The 27756-nt window shown below is 35.5% G+C and overlaps 1 pseudogene; it reads right to left on the reverse strand.

The window, feature by feature from the left end:
- Window positions 1-522: 522 nt before the first annotated feature.
- The window catches only part of LOC133090648 (uncharacterized), a 29613-nt pseudogene continuing 2379 nt past the window's right edge, over window positions 523-27756 (reverse strand).

A 27756-nucleotide genomic window follows, 5' to 3' on the forward strand; every position in this document is an offset into this window, starting at 1 on the left:
ACTGGATGAAGGATCTGAAGCTAGACCAAAAAAAGCTTCTATCCAAGACAGGCAGGGAGAATAGAGCCAAAATATTGAGTTTTCTAGGGTATTTAAGAGAAAAAAATATCGTTTTTATTGTCCATGATAAAACCAATTCTTTTTTTACATTGTCAGTCACATATGTCTTTCACAGGAACTTGGTACTTCTAACAATGGAAATTAACAAGACCTGAAGCACCAATAACATCAAATAAAGCTGAGCCTCAAGGACACTGAAAAATGTCTAAATATTTCAGATATAAAAAGAGAAGATTGGAACTTTGTGTTTATGAACTGGTTTGATGAATAGCAGTTGAATTGACCCATTTTGAAAACACATTACTAGAAACTGATTGAGAAAAAGCTCCTTACAAACTATTTATGATTGAATTAATATTGTCAATCGAATTCAACCATGTGGTTTGCCTATAGGGCTACAGCAAAGTACCTCATGCTGGAAAATGCAAATGTGATGCTCCTGGAGTCTTTGTTCTAGACCCTCTAGATAACTGTTTTCCACCTTGATATGTATGTGTTCCATTTAGAGACTGGATGTTTCCTCAGGACCTTCTGGAAAGCTCCTAACACATCTTTGTTTCTCAAGCTGTAGATGAGTGGATTGAGCATGGGTGTGAGGACAGTGCAAAATACAGACACAGCCTGCTTCTGATCAGGGGTATGAGAGGAACCAGGTGTCATGTACATATAAACATATGGTCCTAGATAAAAGCTTACCACTGTTAAGATGGGAGAAGCAGGTGGTCAAGGCTTTGTTCCTGCCTTGGGGGGATTTCATATGCAGGACAGTGAGGAAGATGAAGGTGTATGAAGCCATAATAAATCCAAAAGGGATGATGATAAATGTGACGCCCATCACAGAGACCACTACTTCATAGGTGGAAGTGTCTTTGCATGAGATCTTCATGATTGCTGGTATCTCATAGAAGAAATGGTGGATTTCTCTGGAGCCACAGATAGGCAGATTCATAGTATAGAATGTGTGGGCTGTAGAAGCTAAAATGCCCCCAGACCAAGACACTATGACCATTTGCACAGACCCCTTGGTTTATAATGACTGCATATCTCAAGGGGTTACAAACAGCTACATATCAATCATAGGCCATGAGGGTCAAGAGGATATATTCAGCACCCCCAAGAGTAAAAAAGAAAAATAGCTGGGTTCCACAGCCAACACGAGTGATGTCCTTCCTTCCAGAGAAAAAGTTTACCATCATCTTTGCAACAGTGCCGCTGATGAGGGCCAGGTCTATGAGAGAATGGTGGCTGAGCAGAAAGTACATTGGAGTGTGGAGCCTCAAGTCCATCCATATCAGGAGGAGCAGGATGAAGTTTCCAATTACTGCAGCAACGTAGATCAGGATGATAAGGTAGATAAGAATACTGACATACTTCATATTGGGGAAGAGTCCTGAGAGAATAACACCTGTTGTTAATGTCTCATTTTCTTCCTCAATGGCTATGACTGATCTGGTTGAACCAAAAGAAGAAGGAAAGGGGAACAAAAGTCAAATTAAATACTTTAAATCCTTTAAAAATATTTTTATTGGTCAAGTATTGCTGTAATAATGTGAGATAAAAAATGACTCCACAAATGTCAATGGCTTATGACAATAAACATGTATTTTCTTGCTACCATGTCTGTAAGTCAGGTGGAGCATTTTGCTTTAGGCTGCCAATCAAGTACAGATATACTCCACCAATACTTCTCTCATTCTGGGGCTTGCTCTTCTTAAGGAAGATGGCAGAAACCAAAAATGGGCAAGAAAAACTACATGATTCCCCCTAATGCCTGAACTTAGAACTGACTCTATTACTTGCTACCACATTCCCCTGACTAAAGCTAGTCACACGTAGAAGCCCAACATCAATGTGGTGGGGAAATAAACTCCACCCACAGTGAACCACAAAAGAATGAGACATGAAGAGAGAAACGGAAACAACTAACGTGATCTATTATATTTCTCATAGTTCCTACCTCCACCAACCTCAATTTCATGATTTTGATGCTGGGTTTTCAGATGTTTCATAATTTAATTTTTAGTCTTCTGTTTAATGTGTTCTGTTAAGCCTCAGTAATAAAGATCTATGGGTTTCCTATGATCACAAACTATTTTCACTATAGAGAATGCCTTGAGATCATAGGCAGCCATTTCTTATAGCCACGGCTAGATATGCAACAGGTAAACACACAAGCTTTTTTTCTTAGCAGTCCTCTACCTATGGATCTGGTTACATAAATCCATGGAAGAAACCATAGATAAATGTGAAATAGAGTGCAGCAAAATGAATCTGTTGTCCTTGTACTTGAATCTACGAGGTCATTTTCTAAAACAACACACATCAGCCAAGGAATGAACCGATATAGTCAGTGGTGTGTTTTCCTTTAGATTTATTCATAGAAACTTATATAAACCACATCAGGATAAATTCAGAAATAATAACTAAATCAGATTTCATAAGCTCTAAATGAGAAATAAGATTGTGCCTGCATTCAAGAGGAAACATATTCCTCCCTAAAATTTTGTGGAAAGAGAAATGGAGAATTTTCTACTCTAAGCAGCTTGAAACAGGCTAGAAGCAACTAAGCATGAAATGTAATTTTTATGACCATGTCACTAGTTACGCAGATTGTATTTAGGCGTTAAGAAAACAATCTACAACAAATCTGTAGGGTAGGAAAATGCAGTTAAGGGGTGGGGTAAGGGACAAATTTCAAAAGGAAAACTCTGATTGGTACATGAAAAGTTCATTAAGATTTCCCACTTTCGCAACCAACACTGCCAAGTGGTACCACCTGGTGGCAACAGTGGTGATGTGTAAATTCCCACTGAAAAATGAAGGTGACACTGAGGATTTACACTTAATGCTGCTTCATTGATGTTTACTAGGTTTACTTACTTCTGGGACCCAATAATTATGTTTTCCCATGAGCTGACTACTAAATTTCCAGATAGAGGTTATGGAAAGCTCTTAAGAACAGTGGGACAAGGAGGTGAAAGTTGAAGAAAGAACCAGATCCAAAAGGTGATTTAATTTAGTAAAAATGTTCTTAACATTTGTCCTGTATCCTTAAAGTTGCACCAGGTTAATTGAACTAAATATTCCCCCTTGGCTTTTCAAGTTGCTACAAAGGACTCTATTAAGGGGAAATATTTACCCCAAAGAGAGGCAAAACAGTAGATATAATTATTGGAAGCCAGGCCAGTCTCTTCATCATTTTACCTGCGCTTGTTTACCTATACACAGTGGATTTTCCTCAAAAAAACATGCTTCCCCAAAGTAGTGATGTTCCTGGTTGCTTCCTGAAGAAGGCTTGGTGTTAGGAGACTGGAGCATTTTGTTTTCCACCTGCAAGTGGTATTTCTGAGATCATATAGACAATTACATGTACACATGACAACAGCAAGTGCCCCAGAGGATCCTTGAGGCAAATAGGAAACCACAGAGGAAGTGAGTCCCTAGATACCCATTAAGTGATATGTTTTTCTCTATTGCATTGGGTTTTCCTTAAAACAAGACTCTGGGGTGGGGAGGATTACCATGTTTATCCGGGATTTTATTCTCCTGTGTTGCTTAAATATGTCCCACATTTTGGCTTCTCATGAAGCCTCATTTATTTGGGATGGATTTTCTGACTCATCAACAAGAAATTATGTTCTGGTAAACCATTACTGAATTTACCTGAAGATGGTAAATTTTACTTTCTCCAGTAGCAGTCACATACAGAAGGGATTTTTCTCTCTCGCAGATTCAAAACACGTTGTCGCTCAGGACAAACATAGCTCTTCATCATCATGAAAACTGGCCATCTTTGCTTTCAAATAATTTCTTTCTTAATGGTTTTCCACAAGTAATATATAAATATATTATCAGTGATAAAGCTTTTTAAAAATACACAGTTATAAGAAGTAACTAGTGAAATCTACTTATTCTCCTATCTCTTCCCATACCCTCCCTGGAGGTAGTTATTGATAACAAATTGTTGTACGTCTTTCCAACCATATATGAGATTTCTCTCTGTTTCATTTCTAGCTTTTTAAAATAAATTTTTATTTTGAAATGATTTTAGATCTACAGAAAAGATGCAAGAATAATACAGAGAATTCCCATATACCAGCTTCACTTAATGTTAATGTGTTTGTTAAAACTAAGAAATTAACATTGGTATATTACTATTAACTAAACTCCAGACCTCATTTGGGTTTCACCAATTTTTCCACTAATGTTATCTTTTTCCCTTCCAGGATTCAATCCACGATACCATGTTTCATTTAGTCATCATGCTTCCTCATCACCTCCTATCTGTGACATTTTCTGTGTTTCCATTTTTAAAGACTTTGAAAATTTAAAGAGTATTGGTCAGATATTATGTACAATATCCCTCAGTTTGAGTTTCTCAGATGTTTTGCTATGACTAGATTAGAGTTATGTATTTAGAGAAGATTATTACATAGATAATATTATGTCTTATCAGGGGATACGTGACGTCAACATGAGTTATTGGTGGCTTGTTAACATTCATCACTTAGTTAAGGTAGTGTTAGCCAGCTCGTTTCCATTTCAAAGCTACTATTTTTCCCCTTCTGTACTCTATTTTTGGAAGTGAGTCTTTTAAATCCAGTTCACACTTAAGAGGATAAGGGCTTAAGCTCCACTTTCAGGGAGTGAGTATCCACATATTTATTATTTGGAATCCTGTAAGGAAGTTTTATCCCTTCTTCCCCATTTGTTTATTAAACCATTTATTTTTATCAGTATGCTCTCACGTATATGTATATTCAACTTTGTGTTATAATCCAACACCATGTTATTTATTATTCACTGTGTAAATACCTAGAAGGAGAATTGTTGGCTTTTAGCAAGTCTGTATTTAACTTGATAAACATTTGTGAAAATGCTTTTGAAAGTGCTGTACCATTTTGTATTCCCACTCTGGCCAGCAGTTGGTATTCTCAGTTATTTGAATTTTAGCTATTCTAACAGATATGTAGGGCTATGCTATGTGATTTAAATGTCATTTGTATTACTCACATTACTAACAGACTTGATCATCTTTTAATTGATTTTGGGTAAAGTTTCAGGTCAAATCTTTTATATATATATTGTAATTATTGATAATTCAGAGATTAAAATTTTTTTTAATTTTTAAATTTTGATTTATTTATTTATTTATTTATTTGGCTGTGCTGCAGAGCTTGCAGGATCTTTTTTTTTTTTCCTTAAATTTTTTTTTTTAACATCTATATTGGAGTATAATTGCTTTACAATGGTGTGTTAGTTTCTGCTTTATAACAAAGTGAATCAGTTATACATATACATATGTCCCCATATCTCTTCCCTCTTCCATCTCTCTTCCTCCCACCCTCCCTATCCCACCCCTCTAGGTGGTCACAAAGCACCGAGCTGATATCCCTGTGCTATGCGGCTGCTTCCCACTAGCTATCTATTTTACATTTGGTAGTGTATACATGTCCATGCCACTCTCTCACTTTGTCCCAGCTTACCCTTCCCCCTCCCCGTGTCCTCAAGTCCATTCTCTAGTAGGTCTGTGTCTTTATTCCCGTCTTCTGCTTAGGTTTGTCATGAGCATTTTTTTTTTAGATTCCATATATATGTGTTAGCACACAGTATTTGTTTTTCTCTTTCTGACTTACTTCACTCTGTATGACAGTCTCTAGGTCCATCCACCTCACTACAAATAACTCAATTTCGTTTCCTTTTATGGCTGAGTAATATTCCATTGTATATATGTGCCAAATCTTCTTTATCCATTCATCTGTAGATGGACACTTAGTTTGCTTCCATGTCCTGGTTATTGTAAATAGAGCTGCAATGAACATTGTGGTACATGACTCTTTTTCAATTATGGTTTTCTCAGGGTATATGCCCAGTAGTGGGATTGCTGGGTCGTATGGTAGTTCTATTTTTAGTTTTTTAAGGAACCTCCATAGTGTTCTCCATAGTGGCTGTATCAATTTACATTCCCACCAACAGTGCAAGAGTGTTCCCTTTTCTCCACACCCTCTCCAGAATTTATTGTTTGTAGATCTTTTGATGATGGACATTCTGACTGGTGTGAGATGATATCTCATTGCAGTTTTGATTTGCATTTCTCTAATTAATGATGTTGAGGATTCTTTCATGTGCTAGTTGGCAATGTGTATATCTTCTTTGGAGAAATGTCTATTTAGGTCTTCTGCCCATTTTTGGATTGGGTTGCTTGTTTTTTTGTTATTGAGGTGCATGAGCTGCTTGTAAATTTTGGAGATTAATCCTTTGTCAGTTGCTTCATTTGCAAATATTTTCTCCCATTTTGAGGGTTGTCTTTTCATCTTGTTTATGGTTTCCTTTGCTGTGCAAAAGCTATTAAGTTTCATTAGGTCCCATTCGTTTACTTATTTTTTATTTCCATTTCTCTAGGAGGTGGGTTAAAAAGGATCTTGCTGTGATTTATGTCATAGAATGTTCTGCCTATGTTTTCCTCTAAGAGTTTTATAGTGTCTGACCTTACATTTAGGTCTTTAATCCATTTTGAGTTTATTTTTGTGTATGGTGTTAGGGAGTGTTCTAATTTCATTCTTTCACATGTAGCTGTGCAGTTGTCCCAGCACCATTTATTGAAGAGGCTGTCTTTTCTCCACTGTATATTCTTGCCTCCTTTATCAAACATAAGGTGACCATATGTGCATGGGTTTATCTCTGGGCTTTCTATCCTGTTCCATTGATCTATATTTCTGGTTTTTGCCAGTAGCATGCTGTCTTGATTACTGTAGCTTTGTAGTATAGTCTGAAGTCAGGGAACCTGATTCCTCCAGCTCCGTTTTTCTTTCTCAAGATTGCTTTGGGTATTTGGGGTCTTTTGTGTTTCCATACAAATTGTGAAATTTTTTGTTCTAGTTCTGTGAAAAATGTCAGTGGTAATTTGATAGGGATTGCATTGAATCTGTAGATTGTTTTGGGTAGTATAGTCATTTTCACAATGTTGATTCTTCCAATCCAAGAACATGGTATATCTCTCCATCTATTTGTATCATCTTTAATTTCTTTCATCAGTGTCTTATAATTGTCTGCATACAGGTCTTTGTCCCCTTAGGTAGGTTTATTCCTAGATAGTTTATTCTTTTTGTTGCAATGGTAAATGGGAGGGTTTTCATAATTTCTCTTTCAGATTTTTCATCATTAGTGTATAGGAATGCAAGAGATTTCTGTGCATTAATTTTGTGTCCTGCTACTTTACCCAATTCATTGATTAGCTCTAGTAGTTTTCTGGTAGCATCTTTAGGATTCTCTATGTATAGTATCATGTCATCTGCAAACAGTGACAGTTTAACTTCCTCTTTTCCAATTTGGATTCCTTTTATTTCTTTTTCTTCTCTGATTGTTGTGGCTAAAACTTCCAAAACTATGTTGAATCATAGTGGTGAGAGTGGGCAACTTTGTCTTGTTCCTGATCTTAGTGGAAATGGTTTCAGTTTTTCACCATTGAGGATGATGTTGGCTGTGGGTTTGTCATATATGGTCTTTATTAGGTTGAGGTAAGTTCCCTCTATGCCTACTTTCTGGAGTGTGTTTATCATAAATGGGTGTTGAATTTTGTCAAAAGCTTTCTCTGCATCTATTGAGGTGATCATATGGTTTTTCTCCTTCAATTTGTTAATATGGTGTATCACATTGATTGATTTCCATTTATTGAAGAATCCTTGCATTCCTGGGATAAACCCCACTTGATCATGGTGTATGATCCTTTTAATGTCCTGTTGGATTCTGTTTCCTAGTATTTTGTTGAGGATTTTTGCATCTATGTTCATCAGTGATATTGGCCTGTAGTTTTCTTTCTTTGTGACATCTTTGTCTGGTTTTGGTATCAGGGTGATGGTGGCCTCATAGAGTGAGTTTTGGAGTGTTCCTCCCTCTGCTATATTTTGGAAGAGTTTGAGAAGGATAGGTGTTAGCTCTTCTCTAAATGTTTGATAGAATTCGCCTGTGAAGCCATCTGGTCCTGGGCTTTTGTTTGTTGGAAGGTTTTTAAACACAGTTTCAATTTCAGTGCTTGATTGGTCTGTTCATATTTTCTATTTCTTCCTGGTTCACTCTCGGAAGGTTGTGCATTTCTAAGAATTTGTCCATTCCTCCAGGTTTTCCATTTTCTTGGCATATAGTTGCTTGTAGTAATCTCTCATGAGCCTTTGTATTTTTGCAGTGTCAGTTGTTACTGCTCCTTTTTCATTTCTAATTCTATTGATTTGAGTCTTCTCCCTTTTTTTCTTGTTGAGTCTGGCTAATGGTTTATCAATTTTGTTTATCTTCTCAAAGAACCAGCTTTTAGTTTTATTGATCTTTACTATCGTTTCCTTCATTTCTTTTTCATTTATTTCTGATCTGATCTTTATGATTTCTTTCCTTCTGCTAACTTTGGGGTTTTTTTGTTCTTCTTTCTCTAATTGCTTTAGGTGTAAGGTTAGGTTGTTTATTTGAGATGTTTCTTGTTTCTTAAGGTAAGATTGTACTGTTATAAGCTTCCCTCTTAGAACTGCTTTTGCTGCATCCCATAGGTTTTGGGTCATCGTGTTTTCATTGTCATTTGTTTCTAGGTATTTTTTGATTTCCTCTTTGATTTCTTCAGTGATCTCTTGGTTATTTAGTAGTGTATTGTTTAGCCTCCATGTGTTTGTGGGTTTTTTACAGATTTTTTCCTGTAATTGATATCTAGTTTCATAGCGTTGTGGTCAGAAAAGGTACTTGATACGATTTCAATTTTCTTAAATTTACCAAGGCTTGATTTGTGACCCAAGATATGATCTATCCTGGAGAATGTTCTTTGAGCACTTGAGAAGAAAGTGTATTCTGTTGCTTTTGGATGGAATGTCCTATAAATATCAATTAAGTCCATCTTGTTTAATGTATCATTTAGAGCTTGTGTTTCCTTATTTATTTCCATTTTAAATGATCTGTCCATTGGTGAAAGTGGGGTGTTAAAGTCCCCTACTATGATTGTGTTACTGTTGATTTCCCCTTTTATGGCTGTTAGCATTTGCCTTATGTATTGAGGTGCTCCTATGTTGGGTGCATAAATATTTACAATTGTTATATCTTCTTCTTGGATTGATCCCTTGATCATTATGTAGTGTCCTTCTTTGTCTCTTGTAATAGTCTTTATTTTAAAGTTTATTTTTTCTGATATGAGAATTGCTACTCCAGCTTTCTTTTGATTTCCATTTGCATGGAATATCTTTTTCCATCCCCTCAATTTCAGACTGTATGTGTCCCTAGGTCTGAAGTGGGTCTCTTGTAGACAGCATATATATGGGTCTTGTTTTTGTATCCATTCAGCCAGTGTCTGTCTTTTGGTTGGAGCATTTAATCCATTTACATTTAAAGTAATTATCAATATGTATGTTCCTATTACCATTTTCTTAATTTTTTGGGGTTTGTTATGGTAGGTCTTTTCCTTCTCTTGTGTTTCCTGCCTAGAGAAGTTCCTTTAACATTTGTTGTAAAGCTGGTTTGGTGGTGCTGAATTCTCTTAGCTTTTGCTTGTCTGTAAAGGTTTTAATTTCTCTGTCAAATCTGAATAAGATCCTTGCTGGGTAGAGTAATCTTGGTTGTAGGTTTTCCCCTTCATCACTTTAAATATGTCCAGCTTGCAGGATCTTAGTTCCCCAGCCAGGGAGCCAACCCAGGCCCCAGCAGTGAATGCACTGAGTCCTAACCACTGGAACACCAGGGAATAACCTTTTATATGTTTTCTGCATACAAGTTCTTTATCAGCTATATGTTTTGAAAATATATTTTTCCCGGTTTATGTCTTGTAATTTTCTTAATCATGAATTTTCAAAAACATTTTTATAGATATATAATTCAAATATTGTAAATTCACCTATGTAAAATATATACAATTAAATTGTTTTTAGTAATTTAGAGTTGTACAACTATCATCACAATCTAATGTTAGAGCATTTCATCATTGCAAAAAGAAACACCATACCGAGTAACAGTCAATCTTCATCCTCCCTTTCCCCAGCCATAAGCCCTCACTAATTTACTTTGTTTCCATACATTTGCCTAATCTGGAAAATTCATAGAAATTAAATCATATAATGTGCAGTTTTTTGTAGTTTGCTTTTTTCACTTAGCACAATGTTTTCAGCGTTTATGTATGTTATAGCACAAATCAGTACTTCATTCCTTTTTAATGCTAAATAATAATCTATTTTATTGATATAACACAGTTTGTTATACATTCATCAGATTGTGTGTATTTGGTTTTCATTTTTGTCTATTATAAATAATTTGTTATGAAAAAATTTGTGCTCAAGTTTTTGTGTGGACATATAATTCTATTTATCTCAGGTATATAACTAAAAGTAAAATTGCTTGATCGAATGGTAACTCTATGTTAAACATTTTGAGAAAGTGATACACACTTTTTAAAAGTGACCACACCATTTTACACTCCCACCAGCAATGTATGAGGGTTATAATTACTCTACATCTTTGCATACACTTGTTGTCTGTTTTTTCTGTCTTAGACACCCTAGCAGGTATGAAGTAATATTTTATTGTGGTTTTGATTTGCGTTTCCGTAATGACTACTGATGTCAACCATCATTTCAGTGCTTGTGTAGCCTTTGTATATCTTCTTTAGAGAAATGTCTATTCAAATCCTTTGCACATTTCAATGGGGTTTTTCATCTTTTTATTACTATTTTCCAGGTTTAATGAGGAATAATTGACAAATATAATCATATATATTTAAAGTGCACAATGTGGTGATTTGATTAACATACAGATTATGAAAATATTATCAAGATCAAGATAATTAACATGCCCATCACCTCACATAGTTAAATCCTGTGTGTGTGTGTTTTGTGTGTGTATGTTCGTATGTGTGTGTGTGGTGAGAATGCTTAATATCTACTCTCAGCAATTTTCAAGTATTCAGTTCCATATTATTAACTATAATCACCATGCTGTACACTGTCCTCAGAATGAGTCATCTCAAGCTCTTCCCAGAGGAAGAAACACTCCCATACTCATTCTATGAGGCCACCATCACACTGATACTAAAACCAGACAAAGATATCACAAAAAAAGAAAATTACAGACCAATATCACTGATGAATATAGACACAAAAATCCTCAACAAAATACTAGCAAACAGAATTCAACAACAAATTAAAAGGATCATACACCATGATCAAGAGGGATTTATCCCAGGGATGCAAGGATTCTTCAATATATGCAAATCATTCAATGGGATATACCATATTAACAAACTGAAGAATAAAAAACAAATGATCATCTCAAACGATGCAGAAAAAGCTTTTGAGAAAATTCAACACCAATTTAGGATAAAATGTCTCCAGAAAGTGGGCGGAGAGGGAACCTACCTCAACATAATAAAGGCCATATACAACAAACTAACAGCAAACATCATTCTCAATGGTGGAAAACTGAAACCATTTCCTTTAAGATCAGGAACAAGGCGAGGACGTCCACTCTCACCACTATGATTCAACATAGTTTTGGAAGTCCTGGCCACAGCAATCAGAGAAGAAATAGAAATAAAAGGAATCAAAATTGGAAAAGAAGAAGTAAAGCTGTCACTGTTTGCAGATGACATGATACTATACATAGAAAATCCTAAAGATGCCACCAGAAAACTACAAGAGCTAATCAATGAATCTGGTAAAGTTGCAGGATACAAAATTAATGCACAGAAATCTCTTGCATTTCTATACACTAACAATGAAAGATTAGAAAGAGAAATTAAGGAAACACTCCCATTTACCACTGCAACAAAAAGAATAAAATACCTAGGAATAAACCTACCTAAGGAGGCAAAAGACCTGTACTCAGAAAACTATAAGACACTGATGAAAGAAATCAAAGATGACACAAACAGATGAAGAGATATACCATGTTCTTGGATTGGAAGAATCAATATTGTGAAAATGACTATACTATCCAAAGCAATCTACAGATTCAATGCAGTCCCTATCAAATTACCAATGGCATTTTCCACAGAACTAGAACAAAAAATATTAACATTTGTATAGAGACACATAAGACCATGAATAACCAAAGCAGTCTTGAGGAAAAAAAAAAAAACAACGAAAAAAATGGAGTTGGAGAAAACAGGCTCCCTGACTTCAGACTATACTACCAAGGTACAGTAATCAAGAAACTATGGTACTGGCACAAAAACAGAAATATAGATCAATGGAACAGGATAGAAAGCCCAGAGATATATTCACGTACCCATGCACCTATGGTCAACTAATCTATGAAAAAGTAGGCAAGAATATACAATGGAGAAAAGATGGTCTCTTTAATAAGTCGTGCTGGGAAAACTGGACAGCTACATGTAAAAGAATGATATTAGAACACTCCCTAACTCCATACACAAAAATAAACTCAAAATGGATGAAAGACCTAAATGTAAGATTGGACACTACAAAACTGTTAGAGGAAAACATAGGAAGAACACTCTTTGACATAAATCACAACAAGATCTTTTTTGACCCACTTCCTAGAGTAATGGAAATAAAAACAAAAATAAACAAATGGGAAATAATGAAACTTAAAAGCTTTTGCACAACAAAGGAAACCACAAACAAGATGAAAAGACAACTCTCAAAATGGAAGAGAATATTTGCCAACAAAGCAACTGACAAAGGATTAATCTCCAAAATATACAAAGAGCTCAGGCAGCTCAACATCAAAAAACCAAACAACCCAATAAAAAATGGGCAGAAGACCTAAATACACATTTCTACAAAGAAGATATACAGATGGCCAACAAACATGTGAAAAGATGCTCAATAACACTAATTATTAGAGAATTGCAAATCAAAACTACAATGAGGTATCACCTTACACCGGTCAGAATGGCCATCATCAAAAATTCTACAAACTATAAATGCTGGACAGGGTGTGAAGAAAAGGGAACCCTCTTGCGCTGTTGGTGGGAATGTAAATTGATACAGTCACTATGGAGAACAGTATGGAGGTTCCTTAAAAAACTAAAAATAGAACTACCATATGGCCCTTCAATCCCACCAATGGGCACATACCCAGAGAAAACCATAATTCAAAATGACCCATGCACCCCAATGTTCATTGCAGCACTATTTACAGTAGCCATGTCATGGAAGCAACCTAAATGCCCATTGACAGATGAATGGATAAAGAAGGTGTGATACATATATACAATGGAATATTACTCAGCCATAAAAAGGAACGAAATTAGCTCATTTGTAGGGACGTGGATGGACTTATAGACTGTCATACAGAGTGAAGTATGTCAGAAAGAGAAAAACAAATATCATATATTAACACATATGTGTGGAATGTAGAAAAATGGTACAGATGAACCTGTCTACAAGGCAGAAATAGGGACACAGACTTAGAGAACAAACGTATGGCCACCAAGGCAGGAAGGAGAGGCTGGGATGAATTGGGAGATTGGGGTTGACATATATACACTAATATGTATAAAATAGGTAACTAATGAAAGCCTGCTGTATAGCACAGGGAACTCTACTTCACTTCGCTATACTGTAGAAATTAACACAACATTGTAAACAACTATACCTCCCCCCTCCCAAAAGAACTAGTTTATCTTATAACTGAAAGTTTTTGTGCTTTGACCTACATCTCCCCATTTTCCCTACCCACAGCCCCTCACTATTATACACCCTTTTTTCATAAAATCAGCTTTTTAAATTACTTTTAAGTAACATCAAATAGTATTTGTCATTCTCTTTCTGGCTTATTTCACTTAGCATAATGTCCTCCAGTTTCATCAATGTTGTCACAAATGACAAGATTTTCTTCTTTTTTGAATAATATTTCTCTGTGTGTGTTTGTATGTATCATCACATTTTCTTTATCCATTCATGTGTTGAAGAGCACTTCACCTTTGAACACTTTAAACCACTTTTTTAACCCATTCCAATTTTTTTCCCGTATCTTAGCTATGTGAAAAATGCCACAATGAACACGGGAGTACAGATATTTCTTCAAGATACTGATTTTGTTTCCTTTGGGCAATACCAGGAGTGGGATTGCTTGATCATATGATAGTCCTAATTTTAATTTTTTAAGGAACGTATGTATCAATATATTGCCATAATGGTTTTACTGACACATTCCCACCAAGAGTCCGCAAATATTCTCTTTTCTTCACATTCTCTCCAACACTTTTTATCTCTTGTCAGTTTGACAAGAGACATCCTAACATGTGTGAGTTGATACCTCATTGAGGTTTTAATTTGCAGTTCCCTGATAGTTAGTAAAATTGAGCATTTTTTCAAGTACTGGTTGGATATTTGGATTTCTATTTTAGAAAAATGTCTATTCAAGTCCTTTGCCCATTTTTAGTTGGATTATGTTGGTGGTTGCTATTGGGTTATATATGTTCTTTATATTTTTTGATATTAACCTGTTATCAGATATATGGTTTGAAAATATTTTCATCCATTCTGTAGGTTACCTTTTCAATTTTTGCTGTACAAAAGCTTTTTAGTTTGATGAATTCCCACTTGTTTATTTTAGCTATTGTTGTCTGTGCTTAGGGCATCCTATCAAAAAAAATTTATTGCCAAGACAAATGTCCAAGAGATTTTTTCCCTATGTTTTCTTCTAGGAGTTTTACAATTTCTGGTCTTATATTTAAGTCCTTAATCCATTTTGAGTTAATTTTTCTGAGTTATGTAAGATAGGGGTCTAGTTTTATTCATTTGCATGTGGATATCCAATTTTTCAACATCATTTATTAAAGGGGATATCATTTCGCCATTGAGTGTTTTTTGAACCATTGTCAAAGATTAGCTGAACATGTATGTGTAGGTTTACTGCTGGGCTCTCAATCTGTTCCATAGGTCTAAGTGCCTGCTTTTATTCCAGTACCATACTGTTTTGATTACTATAGCTTTCTAATACAGTTTGAAAAAGGGAATTGTGATGTCTCCAGTTTTGTTCTTCTTGCTTAAGATGGCTTTACCTATTTGTATTCTTTTGTGCTTTCATACAAATTTTAAGATAGTTTTTTTTCTATTTCTGTTTAAAATGCCATTGGGATTTTGATAGGAATTTTACTGAACCTGTGGATTGCTTCAGGTAGTATGAACATTTTAGCAATATTAATTCTTCCAACCCAAGAATGTGGGATTTTTTTTTCCATTTGTCTTTGTCCCCTTCAATTTCTTTTGTAAAAGTCTTATAGTTTTGGTGTACAGATCTTTCAACTCCTTGGTTAAATTCATTTCTACGTATCTTAATGTTTTGATGCAATTGTAAATGGTATTGATTTTTAAATTTCTCTTTCAGATAGTTCATTGTTAGTTTACAGAAATGCAACTGCTTTTTGTATATTGATTTTTTTTCTGCCACTTTACTGAATTCATTTTTTAGTCCTAAGAGTTTTTTTTGTGAAGTCTTTAGTATTTTCTAGATACAAGATCATGTCATCTACAAAGACAATTTTACTTCTTCCTCTCAAGTGTGAATGTCTTTTATTTCTTTTTCTTGGCTGATTATTCTGGCTAGGACATCGAGTACTATGCTGAATAGAAGTGGTAAGAGTGAGCATTCTTATTTCTGACCTAAGAGAAAAAGTTTATAATCCTTTTCATTGAGTATGATATTAGCAGTCAGTTTGTCATATATGACCTTTATTATGTTTAGTTATGTTTCTTCTATACTCAATTTATTGAGAGTTTTGTAATAAAAGGGTGTTAAATATTGTCAAATACTTTTTCTGCACCTACTGAGATGATCATATGAATTTATCCTTTATTCTGTTAATGACATATATCACAACTTGATTTTTGTGTATTGAAGCCTCACTGCATTTGAAGCATAAATCTCACTTGATCATGGTGTATAATGCATTTAATATGCTCTTGAATTAGATTTTCTAGTATTTTGTTGAAGATTTTAGCATCTATTGTCATCAGGGAATAAATATTGGCCTATAATTTTATTTCTTATGTGTCCTTATCTGGTTTTGCATCCGGATAATATTGACCTTATAAAATAAGTTTGGAACTGCCTCCACCTTCAAGTTTGTGGAAGTTTCAGAAGGAATACATTTTCCATCCCTTCACTTTCAGCAGATGTGTGTCCTTAAATCTTATGTGAGTGTCTTGTAGACAATAGATAATTGAATTTTTTTTTTTCTATTCAACATTCTATGTCTCTTGAGAAATTTAAACTATTTCCATTTAGAATAATTATTGATAAGTAAGGGTTTACAATTACCATTTTTAAATTGTTTTCTGATTATTTTGTAGTTGGCTTTGTCCTTTTTATTCACTCTTGCTGATCTTCCAATGAAGATCTCTTTTAGTTGAGTCTGTTTGGGGATCTTTGAGCTTCATGTACATGGATATCCATATATCACCGAAGATTTTTGAAGTTTTCCACATTAGTTCTTAAGTAAGCTTTCTGCCTCTTCTCCCTCTCTCCCTTCTCCTTCCGGGACTCCCATAATGCAAACATTATTTCACTTACTGATGTCCCACAATTCACATAGACTGTCTCCACTTTTCTCATTCTTATTTTGTTTTTCTCCTCTGACTAGATAATTTCAAAAGATCTGTATTCAAGTCCACAGATTCTGCATGAGTAAGCCTGCTGTTGAATCTCCTTACTGTATTTTTCATTTCAATATATTGTTTTCCTGAGTTATTGAGTTGTCTGTGTTTTCTTGAATCTCATTGCACCTCCTTAATATAATCATTTGGAATTCATTTTTTTTTTTTTTTTTTTTTTTTTTTTTTTTTTTTTAGGTAACTCACAGATCTAAATTTCTTTGGGGTTGTTTACTTAAAAATTATTCTGTTCCTTTGGTGATGTCATGTTTCCTTGTTTTTTCATGTTTCTAATGCCTTTGCATTGATATCTGTGCATTTGAGTGAGCAGTCACCTCTTCCAGTCTTTATGGACTGACTTCAGTTTGGAAAGACCTTCAGTTGAAGGTGGCTGTGAGGGCACCTGTGAGGTGGGGTGTAACATCTCTGGTTCCAGGGAGGGCGCAGTGTTATGGTCTCCTTGAATCTCCATCAGCTGAGGTCAACTTTGGGAAAGACTCTAGGGTTCCATGGTGACCAAGACTAAGGTAATACTGCAGGTGTGTGTGGTGACAGTGGAGGCTAAATCTATTGAGGTCGTCAGTGCAAAAAGCTACGGAGGCCCTCTTGTTCTCCTTTTTGCCCATTGGGAAAGTTCTAGCTGAGTAAATTCCTCTTAGTGCCAGGTCTGGGATGCAGGTACTCAGAACATCAGCAGATTCATGTCCTGGACTCAAGGTTTTGCAGAGCTATAGTGACACCTGGGGCCTGTGGCACAGGAGGACTTGCTGTGGCAGTGGTGGTGGTGTGTGAAATGTAGACATGTGAAAGTCACTATGGAATGAGAGTCTGAGTTACTGGAGCGCGTAGTAGTGACTCGGTCCTTGGGAGGAAGCAGGATGAAGAAGCATGGGACCAGGGATTAAAAGGCATAGCAATGGCCTGGACCAGCTGTGGGGTGCAAAGGAAGCATGCCCTGGGGATGGCAGGTCAGAGTCCTGACTCAGGCCCCAGGGTGTAGGACACAGAGCAACAACATCATAGCTCAGTGATGGTGGCTTAAAGACCCAACTCAGGACCCTGGGGGCAGGGCATAGAGAAACAATAGTGTGGCTTCTGTGATAGTAGGTCGAAGTTGTAACTTAGAACACTGGGGGCAGTGTGCAGCACAGTGGCAAGGCATTTTGGCATCCAAATAACTAAGAGAGAGGTGCATCAGGAACTTGGATCCCTGGAGCATATCCAGCCCCAGAGAAGAGACAGGGCAGAACACCATTAGTACAACTAATCTAGGTATCTGTGGAATCCCAGAAGGAGCAGAGAGGGAGATTAATAATTTAAAGAAATAATGGTGGAAAACTTCGTAAACCTAGGGAGATTTGAACATCAAAGTTTGTAAACTAATAAGTGACCCCAAAAATACAATCCCAAACAATATTCCCAGGTGACTTCGGCATCATGTTGGTATGTGTCATTCCTCTTTTCTCTCCCCTTTGATTAACAACTAAATGAAGATCCATAACCAAAATAAATGCCTCTACACATTACACCAGGGCACCTGGAAGATTTCTATCCCCCTGTGCAACCTAAAGTGGGAGGATAGGACCTTGGTGGGAGCTACAGAACCAAGGGAGTTGGTGAGCCTGCCCCACTCCCACTTGCTGCAATCAGAAAAAAGGGAAGCTAGAGAGTACAAAATTGGGTGAATACCTACAGGCAATAAAGAATTCATGGAGGCCCAGCCTGCCTGAGAGGAGAATTTGGCATGCCATCAGAGCAGAATAGAGATAAGTTTGGAGGCAGAGGAGAGGGTGGACACTTGCCAAGTGTCACCCAGGGTGACACTGCAAGGGGCTGAGCTTTTAGCAGCAGCTTCTCCAGCAGAGGTGGTGGGAAGCAGCAGCCTCTCCTACAGAGCAAGAAGAAAGCAAAATTGGTGAGCTGTAACAGTTGTGTGAGTTGCAGGTAGAAGGACCTATTTTTCTCCAGCAGCACCCATATTTCTGAGGAAAAAATTCCGTGGCTGAGGGGAGTGAGAGAAAAAGAAGGAAAGCAGATAAAAATAGCAAAGGATATTGAAGGAACACATTTCCTTCAGATGCATTTCCTCCTGTCTGCTTTGGGACTTCAACAGGAGGTCTGCCCATGGACTTATAGATATGCTCCACTCAACGATCCCCCCACCAGTCCATGTGCACCCACAAAGCTTCAGGTTCTAAGCCCACACCTCCCCACACTCTGCTGCTGGCTCTCTGTGTGCGCTCAAGGGCATCCACAAGAGCCAGCTCTGGAAGAAGGAACAACAAACTTGCACATATAGCACCACCACCTGGAATAGAAAAGAAAAGTTTCTAATAGCCAATCTGTTGAATTGTAAGAACAAAAGAAGACATTAAAAAATCTTAAGGAGTTGTCTACTACTTCACTTGTGAAAGCAGAAGGACATACCTTCAAAAAGAATTTTTAAAATCAAGGAAACATGGTATCACAAAAGGAAAATGATCGTTCTCCAGCAACCAAACTCAAGGCGTGAAATATTTTGATCTAACTGATAAAGAATTCAAAATAACCATTATGAAGAAATTCAGTGAGCTACAAGAAAACTCAGAAAGACATTTTAGTAAACTCAGGAATAAAATTAATAAAATTAATGAAGGGCAGTTTTACTAAAGGTATTGAAACTATTAAGAAAAAAAAAAAAAAAAAGAACCAAACAGAAATTCTGAAGCTGAAGAATTCAATGATGAGATAAAGATTGAAATGGAGAATATTGCTAACAGGGCAGACCAGATCAAACAAAGAATAAGAGGAGAGAAAACTCAGATTTTTAAAAGTAAAGAAATTCTGTGAGAGCTATTGGATTTAATCAGAAGAGCAAATATAAGAATAATTGGTGTACCAGAAGAGAAGTAGAAAGAGACAGAAAGTTTATTTAAAGAAATAATAGCTCAGAACTTCCCAAACATGGGGAAGGACTTGGATATCCAAGCCCATGAAGCTAATAGAACACCTTATTATCTCAATGCAAAAAGACCTTCTCCAAGGCATATTATAATAAAACTGTCAAAAATCAATGATTAAGAAAGGATCTTTACCCAGAAATTCTAGTTCTGGGTATTTATCCAAAGAAAACAAAAACACTAGCTCAAAAAGATATATGCACCCCCATGTTCATTGCAGCATCATTTACAATAGTCAAACCATGAAAACCTAAATTTCCATTTGACAGATGAATGGATAAGGAAAATGTGATACACGGACATATAGACATAAATATTATTCAGCCATTTAAAAAGATGAAATCTTGTCATTTGTGGCAACATGGATAGACCTCAAGGACATTATGCTAAGTGAAATAAGTCAAACAGAGAAAGACAAACCCATATGATTTCTCTTATATGTGGAGTCTTAAAAAAAAAACAACTCATAGATACAGAAAACAGATAGGTAATTGCCATAAGCTAGAGTAGGGGAGTAGGATGTGGGAGGGAATTGATGAAAGGGATCAAAAGTTTAAAAAAAAGAAAAAGAATCTTAAAGGCAGTGAAAGAAAAAAAAGAAAGTAATTGACAAAGGAATTCCCATTAGGCTATCAGTGGATTTCTCAGCAGAAATCCTACAAGCCAGGAGAGAATGAAATGACATATTCAGAGTGTTAAAAGATTAAAATTTCCTGTCAAGAATATTTTATCCAGCAAAGTTATCCTTCAGATATAAAAAAGAAATAAAGGCTTCCCATATAAACAAAAGTTGAGGGAGTTCACCACCACTAGATCTGCCTTGAAAGAAATGTTAAAAGGAGTTCTTTAAGCTGAAGTGAAAAGACATCAATCAGCAACATAAAGACATATGAGAGTACACAACACTCTGGTAATGGTGAAAATAGACAGTCATAATTAGAAAACTATAACTCTCTATTAGAATGGCATGTCAACCACCTACTTATAGTATAAATGTTAAAGGATAAGATCATTATAAATAACTATGAATACTATAATTTGTTAATGAATACACAGTATAAAAAGAGGTAAATTTTTACATCAAAAATATATAAGGGGCAAGAGGGAAGAGATATGGGAACATATGTATATGTATAACTGATTCACTTTGTTATAAAGCAGAAGCTAACACACCATTGTAAAGCAATTATACTTCAATAAAGATGTTTAAAAAATAAAAAAGCAAAAAAATATATATATATATAAGGGGAGCAGTAAAAGGGTGGAACTTTTATTAGATAAACAAATATATGTTGCTATCAGCATAAAATAGGCAGTTTTATGTATGAGATGTTTTATGGAAGCCTTATGGTAACCACAAAGCAAAATTCTAGAGTAGATTCACTAGACATAAAAAAGAGGAGGTAGAGTGTACCATCATAGAAAACCACCAATTTACAAAGGTAGGCAGAAACACAGGGGGGAAAAAAAAACCACTGGAGATACAAAACAAAGGAGAAGGCAAACAATAAGATGGCAGTGGTAGGTCCTTACATATCAATAATTACTCTAAATGAAAATGGATTTAATTCAATCCAAAGGCACAGAGTGGCTGGATGGATAAGAAAAACAAGACCCAAGTATGTATTGCCTACAGGAGACCTATTTCAGCTGGGGTAATGGGTTGATAATATTTCCCCAAAAAGGGATGGAAGATAATATTCCAAATAAGTGGCAACCAAAAATGGTGAAAAGAGACAAAGAAGGTCATTATATAATGATAAATGGGTCAATACATCAAAAAGATACAAGAGTTATGAATATATACACACCCTATCTGAAGGGAGAAATGGACAACAATACAGTAATAGCAGGGGGCTTCAATACCCCACTATCAACAATGGATAGATCATGAGACAGAAAATCCACAAGGAAACATTGGAATTGAACCCTCCTTTAGACCAAATAGGATCAACAGACACATATAGAATATTCCATCCAACAGCAACAGAATATACATTCTTATCAAGTCCACATGGAATATTCTCCAGGATAGATCGTATGATAGGACATAAAACAAGACTCAGCAAATTTAAGAAAATTGAAATCATACCAACAATCTTTTCTGACCACAATAGTATGAAGCTAGACATCAAAAACAAGAGGAAAGATGGAAAAATCTACAAATACATGGAAATTAAACAACACAATATTGAACAACGTATGAGTCAAAGAAGAATTCAAACGGAAAAAATTTAAATATCTTGGAAAAACACAAAGGAAACACAATATACCAAAATATATGGGATGCAGCAAAAGCAATTCTAAGAGGAAAGTTCATAGTGACAAAGATCTTCCTTAAGAAAAAAGAAATATCTCAAATAACCTAACTTTACACTTCAAGGAACTAGAAAAACAAGAAAAAGTAAGACCAAAGTTAGCTGAAGGAAAGAGATAACAAAGATCAAAGCAGAAATAAATGAAAAGAGGGGAGAAAGCAATAGAAAATATCAATCTAATTATGAGTTGTGTTTTTTTGAAAAGAAAGTATCAGAACTTTAGCTAGACTACCAAGAAGAAAAAAAGAGAGAGAGAGAAGACTCAAATGAAATCAGAAATGAGAGAGGAGACATTCCAACTGATACCAAAGAAATACAAAGGATCACAAGAAACTACTATAAAAAATTATACACCAACAACAGGACAACCTAGAAGAAATGGATAAATTCCTAGAATCATACAACCTACCAAGATGTAAGTATGATTTTTAAAGTTGGGTATTCATAAACAGACACAGCATAGTTAATAGGAACACCAATGTTTAGAGAAAAAATGAATTTAGTCAAAACAGAGGAAAGCAAGCTACCTAAAAAAATATCGTGAGTTTCAGTACAATTTACAAAATCTCTAATGGAAGCTAAGAGAAAAGAAAATATTATCTTAAAACTGTAAGAAATTTTAAACATAAAACTATATATAGCAAACCTCTTTAACTGTATATTCATATTTGTAATTTTACTTATTAAAATTTATTTATAACCCCCAAAACAATATTCACAGTATTTCCATAATGATTCAGAAATGTGCATAGAAAAGCAAAAAACTTGAGCCATCTGATATGCACATTCCCCACAAAAGTCAACAAGGCAATGCTCCATCTTCTTGTTTCAGCTTTTATACAGTAAACAAGGTCATTTTTGTGAAATATTTAGAGCCACAATTTTGCGTTTTGGTGATTTTCCTGTTTAAGATTGCCCCCAAGTGTAGTGCTGATGTGCTGTCTAGTGTGACTAAGCATGGATGTCTGTGATGTGCCTTACCAAAAACATTATATATTACACTCACCTTGAGGCATGAGTTACAGTGCTGTTGGCCATGAGTTCAATGTTAATTAATAATAAATATTAAATAATAAATAAAAATAAATACAAAAAACTAAACATATTAAAGACAATAAATTGTCTTTAAACAGAAATACACATAAAACACAGTTATGTATTAATCAATTGATAAAAATGTTGTGACCCCAGGGCCACATTAACCTAACCTTGCATTTCTTCTAGGAACAATGAGTCAGTATCTGCTAATTCAGTGTTTTAAATAACATTGTAGAACATAACTCCCACAAATAATGAGAATCAACTATACTTTTTGACTTTAAGAAATCAAGAAAAGGGACTTCCCTGGAGGTCCAGTGTTTAAGACTCTGCACTTCCACTGCAGGGGGCACGGGCTCAACCCCTGGTCGGGGAAATAAGATCATGCATGCTGCAGTTCCCCATGCTGCATGGCATGGACAAAACAAACAAACAAACAAACAAAAAAACCAAGAAAAGTTAGACACTTTAGATCAAGAGGGAGCATTTATCTATAATCAATGTTTAATAAAATACTTTCCAATAATTTAATTGAAGAAAAAGACAAAGATTCCAGAAGTCTAGTCTGAGATGCAAAAATGAATGGAAAGCAAAAAATTAAGAGCCTATAGATATAATTGGTGTATACAATTGACTCAATTGTATTTGCCAACCACATTACAAAGGTTAATATAACAAATATAACAGAGAATTTGTAATAACTCTCAATGAATTTATTCAGAAAAATAACCTGTAAAATTATTTGGGGACTGTCAAATTATATTAGTTGTAAATTTCCATTAATTTTTTTTGAACTTTATTACTTCTTCCCCCAAAGAGTTTGCACAATCTTTTTTTTTGAATTTTATTTTATTTATTTTTTTATACAGCAGGTTCTTATTAGTCATCAATTTTATACACATCAGTGTATACATGTCAATCCCAATCGCCCAATTCATCACACCCCTCCCCCACGGCTTTCCCCTCTTGGTGTCCATACGTTTGTTCTCTACATCTGTGTCTCAATTTCTGCCCTGAAAACCAGTTCATCTGTACCATTTTTCTACGTTCTACATATATGCGTTAATATACGATATTTGTTTTTCTCTTTCTGGCTTACTTCACTCTGTATGAGTCTCTAGATCCATCCACGTCTCAACAAATGACCCAATTTCATTCCTTTTTACGGCTGAGTAATATTCCATTGCATATATGTACCACATCTTCTTTATCCATTCATCTGTCGATGGGCATTTAGGTTGCTTCCATTACCTGGCTATTGTAAATAGTGCTGCAATGAACATTCGGGTGCATGTGTCTTTTTGAATTGTGGTTTTCTCTGGGTATATGCCCAGTAGTGGGATTGCTGGATCATATGGTAATTCTATTTTTCGTTTTTTAAGGAACCTCCATACTGTTCTCCATAGTGGCTGTATCAGTTTACATTCCCACCAACAGTGCAAGAGGGTTCCCTTTTCTCCACACCCTCTCCAGCATTTGTTGTTTGTAGATTTTCTGATGAAGCCCATTCTAACTGGTGTGAGATGATACCTCATTGTAGTTTTGATTTGCATTTCTCTAATAATTAATAATGTTGAGCAGCTTTTCATGTGCTTCTTGGCCATGTGTATGTCTTCTTTGGAGAAATGTCTATTTAGGTCTTCTGCCCATTTTTGGATTGGGTTGTTTGTTTTTTTAATATTGAGCTGCATGAGCTGTTTATATAATTTGGAGATTAATCCTTTTTCCATTGATTCACTTGTAAATATTTTCTCCCATTCTGAGGGTTGCCTTTTCATTTTGTTTATGGTTTCCTTTGTTGTGTAAAAGCTTTTAAGTGTCATTAGGTCCCATTTGTTTATTTTTGTTTTTATTTCCATTACTCTACGAGGTGGATCAAAAAAGATCTTGCTGGGATTTGTGTCAAAGAGTGTTCTTCCTATGTTTCCTCTAAGAGTTTTATAGTGTCCAGTCTTACATTTAGGTCTCGAATCCATTTTGAGTTTATTTTTGTGTATGGTGTTAGGGAGTGTTCTAATTTCATTCTTTTACATGTAGCTGTCCAGTTTTCCCAGCACCACTTATTGAAGAGACTGTCTTTTCTCCATTGTATATCCTTGCCTCCTTTGTCATAGATTAGTTGACCATAGGTGCATGGGTTTACCTCTGGGCTTTCTATCTTGTTCCATTGATCTATGTTTCTGTTTCTGTGCCAGTACCATATTGTGTTGATTACTGTAGCTTTGTAGTATAGTCTGAAGTCAGGGAGTCTGATTCTTCCAGCTCCGTTTTTTTCCCTCAAGACTGCTTTGGCTATTCAGGGTATTTTGTGTCTCCATAAAAATTTTAAGATTTTTTGTCCTAGTTCTGTAAAAAATACCATTGGTAATTTGATAGGGATTGCATTGAATCTGTAGATTGCTTTGGGTAGTATAATCATTTTCACAATATTGATTCTTCCAATCCAAGAACATGGTATATCTCTCCATCTGTTGGTATCATCTTTAATTTCCTTCATCAGTGTCTTATAGTTTTCTGCATACAAGTCTTTTGTCTCCCTAGATAGGTTTATTCCTAGGTATTTTATTCTTTTTGCTGCAATGGTAAATGGGAGTGTTTCCTTAATTTCTCTCTCAGATTTATCATCATTAGTGTATAGGAATGCAAGAGATTTCTGTGCATTAATTTTGTATCCTGCAACTTTGCTAAATTCACTGATTAGCTCTAGTAGTTTTCTGGTGGCATCTTTAGGATTCTCTATGTATAGTATCATGTCATCTGCAAACAGTGACAGTTTTACTTCTTCTTTCACAATTTGTATTCACTTTATTTCTTTTTCTTCTCTGATTGCTGTGGCTAGGACTTCCAAAACTATGTTGAATAATAGTGGTGAGGGTGGACATCCTTGTCTTCTTCCTGATCTTAGAGGAAATGCTTTCAGTTTTTCACTGTTGAGAATGATGTTTGCTGTGGGTTTGTCGTATATGGCCTTTATTATGTTGAGGTAGGTTCCCTCTATGTCCACTTTTGGGGGAGTTTTTATGATAAATGGGTGTTGAATTTTGTCAAAAGCTTTTTCTGCATCTATTGAGATGATCATATGGTTTTTATTCTTCAATTTGTTAATATGGTGTATCACAGTGATTGATTTACGTATATTGAAGAATCCTTGCATCCCTGGGATAAATACCACTTTATCATGGTGTATGATCCTTTTAATGTGCTGTTGGATTCTGTTTGCTAGTATTTTGTTGAGGATTTTTGCATCTATATTCATCAGTGATATTGGTCTGTAATTTTCTTTTTTTGTAGTATCTTTGTCTGGTTTTGGTATCAGGGTGATGGTGGCCTCATAGAATGAGTTTGGGAGTGTTCCTTCCTCTGCAATTTTTTGGAAGAGTTTGAGAAGGATGGGTGTTAGCTCTTCTCTAAATGTTTGATGGAATTCACCTGTGAAGCCATCTGGTCCTGGACTTTTGTTTGTTGGAAGATTTTTAATCACAGCTTCAATTTCATTACTTGTGATTGGTCTGTTCATATTTTCTATTTCTTCCTGGTTCAGTCATGGAAGGTTATACCTTTCTAAGAAATTGTCCATTTCTTCCAGGTTGTCCATTTTATTGGCATAGAGTTGCTTGTAGTAGTCTCTTAGGATGCTTTGTATTTCTGCGGTGTTTGTTGTAACTTCTCCTTTTTCATTTCTGATTTTATTGATTTGAGTCCTCTCCCTCTTTTTCTTGATGAGTCTGGCTAATGGTTTATCAATTTTTTTAATCTTCTCAAAGAACCAGCTCTTAGTTTTATTGATCTTTGCTATTGTTTTCTTTGTTTCTATTTCATTTATTTCTGCTCTGATCTTTATGATTTCTTTCCTTCTACTAACTTTGGGTTTTGTTTGTTCTTCTTTCTTTAGTTCCTTTAGGTGTAGGGTTAGATTGTTTATTTGAGATTTTTCTTGTTTCTTGAGGTAGGCTTGTATAGCTATAAACTTCCCTCTTAGAACTGCTTTAGCTGCATCACATAGGTTTTGGATTGTCGTGTTTTCATTGTCATTTGTCTCTACGTATTTTTTGATTCTTCTTTAATTTCTTCATGATCTCTTGTGTATTTAGTAACGTAGACTTTAGCCTCCATGTGTTTGTGTTTTTTACGTTTCCCCCCTGTAATTCATTTCTAATCTCAGAGCGTTGTGGTCAGAAAAGATGCTTGATATGATTTCAATTTTCTTAAATTTACTGAGGCTTGATTTGTAACCCAGGATGTGATCTATCCTGGAGAATGTTCCGTGCGCCCTTGAGAAGAAAGTGTAATCTGCAGTTTTTGGATGGAATGTCCTGTAAATATCAGTTAAATCTATCTAGTCCCTTGTGCCATTTAAAGCTTCTGTTTCCTTATTTATTTTCATTTTGGATGATCTCTCCATTGGCATAAGTGAGGTGTTAAAGTCCCCCACTATTATTGTGTTACTGTTGATTTCCTCTTTTACAGCTGTTAGCAGTTGCCTTATGTATTGAGGTGCTCCTATATTGGGTGCATATATGTTTATAATTGTTATATCTTCTTCTTGGATTGATCCCTTGATCATTATGTAGTGTCCTTCCTTGTCTCTTGTAACATTCTTTATTTTAAAGTCTATATTGTGTGATATGAGTATTGCTACTCCAGCTTCCTTTTGATTTCCATTTGCATGGAATATCTTTTTCCATCCCCTCACTTTCAGTCTGTATGTGTCCCTAGGTCTGAAGTGGGTCTCTTGTAGACAACATATATATGGGTCTTGTTTTGGTGTCCATTCAGCAAGCCTGTGTCTTTTGGTTGGAGCATTTAATCCATTCACGTTTA

The sequence above is a fragment of the Eubalaena glacialis genome, chromosome 4 (assembly GCF_028564815.1).
Source record: "Eubalaena glacialis isolate mEubGla1 chromosome 4, mEubGla1.1.hap2.+ XY, whole genome shotgun sequence".
NCBI lineage: Eukaryota > Metazoa > Chordata > Mammalia > Artiodactyla > Balaenidae > Eubalaena > Eubalaena glacialis.